The sequence below is a fragment of the Polyergus mexicanus genome, unplaced genomic scaffold (genome assembly GCF_030449975.1).
Source record: "Polyergus mexicanus isolate NDT 795.1 unplaced genomic scaffold, iyPolMexi1.0 SCAF_34, whole genome shotgun sequence".
In the NCBI taxonomy this organism is placed as follows: domain Eukaryota; kingdom Metazoa; phylum Arthropoda; class Insecta; order Hymenoptera; family Formicidae; genus Polyergus; species Polyergus mexicanus.
Genome location: NW_027223354.1, coordinates 87,501 through 90,000, shown reverse-complemented (window position 1 = coordinate 90,000; position 2,500 = coordinate 87,501). Strand labels below are relative to the sequence as shown.

At 56.1% G+C, this 2,500-nt stretch overlaps 1 pseudogene; it reads right to left on the bottom strand.

Moving 5' to 3' along the window:
* The window catches only part of LOC138943723 (large subunit ribosomal RNA), an 8,478-nt pseudogene that overhangs the window by 2,196 nt on the left and 3,782 nt on the right, over positions 1–2,500 (bottom strand).

Below are 2,500 nucleotides of genomic sequence, written 5' to 3'. Positions count from 1 at the left end.
CGCACACTGCTGTCTGAGCTCGGCTGTTGTTGTTACTCGAACGGTCCTTACACGCATCTGCTTTTCGCACCAGGCTAGCTGCCTAGCCACATACGTGGATTCGGCAGCGGCAGAAGCGGCAGGCATCGAGCTTACACACAACTTCCGAAGTCGGTTATGCTTCATAATAGGGATCAGAGTTCTAAGCAAAGGCATGCCAAGCCCGCCACTCTGTATCGGCGCATGGAAGTATCCAGCAGGGACATCATGGGGCAATCGCAGCCAGCGTCGAACCGCAGTTCTTACCAGCACGTCCACTCCTCTTAGTGTTTTTGACGTGACTGATCCCACTACCCACCGGTGGTAATACCGAGGGAGGAGACAGTCACGGAACAGCCGCAACCTCTGCTGAGGTTTGAGCGGCGCTCTCGTTAAAAGCTCGATGGATTGAGCTAGAGGAGGGACGCTTGCGTATTCCCTAGCACCTTGATATGTGCTGCCCAAATAGGTCCAGACCTCGACTGGGGATCTCTGCGGTAACAGCGCTCCCCCCACGGTGAAGTTAGGTGTTAGATCGACTTTCACCTTCTTGTCTCGGCCAGACGCTACCAGTGACAGCACTCCGGTCTTACTAGCATTAATGCTCAAGCCATTTAGTTCGAATGCGGCGTTAAGCCGCGTAAGGTTTTCTTGGAGTCCCACCTTCGTGGAGGACAGGAGTATAATGTCGTCGGCGTAACCCAAGGCGCTAACGACTCGACCCCCGATTCTGAAGCCAACATCCTCCGAGAGAACCCCCAGTGCTCTATCTACGACCAGATTGAACAGCAGGGGCGATAGAGGATCACCCTGTCTCACGCCACGTCCCAGCTGCGTCATCGACACTTCCTGGCCGACGGTGGGCTGTAACACCGTCCTAGCATTGTTGTAAATTGCTCTAATGTACTCTCGGAAAGGTGGCGGTAAACCCACCTCCTCGAGAGCACTATGAATGGCCGTGTGCGAAACCGTGTCGAATGCTTTCGACAGGTCCACACACGCCACATGGACAGTTCTACAGCGCCTCCGGGCGTGATCCAACACGGCCGACAGGACTGTGACATTCTCACAGACCCCATCAACCGGTCGGAAACCCCTTTGGCGCTGATCGAAAATGTCCAGAGCCGCTAGTCTTTTGGCCAAGATCTTGTGGAAGTGTCTCAGCACAACGGATCCTATACTAAGGGGTCGATAATCAGACGGCGCAGGCCGTTCCGGCATCTTCCCCTTTTCTAGGAAAACCGTTCTGGTATTGGCGATCGACGAGGGCGCCTCACCCGCAAGAAGCAACAGGTTGAACAACAAAGCGCGAATAACATTTGGAACTGCGTTCCATGCTCTCGGCTCTATTCCGTCCAACCCCGGTGCAGTGCCAGTCTTTACAGAAACCCTCGCCACTTCGGCAGGTATAACAGGGTCCCAGAGCAAGGTCCTATCGACCGTAGGAGCATTTTCCATGGTCGCGCCCTCGCCGAGACCTTCGAGATGAATCCCTCTGGCTCTCGGCGGAAGGCTCCGGCTGGCACCGCCCGTCTGTCTCGACTCTCCGAGTGTGCGGCGCAGCTCCGTCATGTCTCCATCCGCCACACTAGTCGTCTCCATAAGGGGACGCCAGTAGTCGCGGAATTCAACAGCGGACGGACGCACGCGCTCCGCATCACCATCGAGTATCTTCGAGAGACAGTATTTGAGGTTCTTTTTGTAGAGAGTCTGCACTATGGCATAATCCCTACACCTCTTTTGCTTCCTATTCTCTCTCCTCAAGTTGTTCGCTTTGGGAGGATTTCGCTGTCGTGCTTCTGCGCGTCTAGGAGGGGCAGCCGTCGGCTTAGGAAAAATCTTGCCCAGCCATCTCTCAATGGCATGAACGTCGATTCTCCCAGCCAGAAAGTCTTCTGCGATGTTCGCCAGAGACTCAGCCTCATAGCTCCGAAGGCGCCCCACAAGCTCACGGAGCTCCTCCACTACGCCTCGGAGCCTCCCAGAGGTCTCAGTGACCAACTGGGGTGCAGGCTGCGGCTCATCATAGGCCGTCTCAATGGACGGGCGGGCGACTCCTATCATCGTCGCACCGCCCGTGTTGCCAGCATCGTCAACATCATCGGTGTTCGATGTGACCTCTTGGCAAAACGCTTGGACCAACTCGCGGTAAGCCTCTTGTCGACGCTTACCCTTGATGGCTTCCAAGGTTCTATTGGGGAACTTCTCATGGAGATATTGGTTTAAAAAGAGAATCCCCGCTGAGGTGGCTGTAGCCTCAGCTCTTGCCATGAGACGCACCTCCTCCTCCGACCATCTGGCCCTAACGCGTTCCACAACGACCGCGTTGTTGGCTTCCACGGGGTGCGCAATACGAGTGCGCACACCGAGGCCTTGCCTGTTCCTGAAGTCCCTGCCGCAGAGATCGCATGCAACGGGCGGTTCACTTGCCTGCTGTTCGGCAGTGGCATTGTCGCGATCCTGCGAGGGAGGAACCTGACGC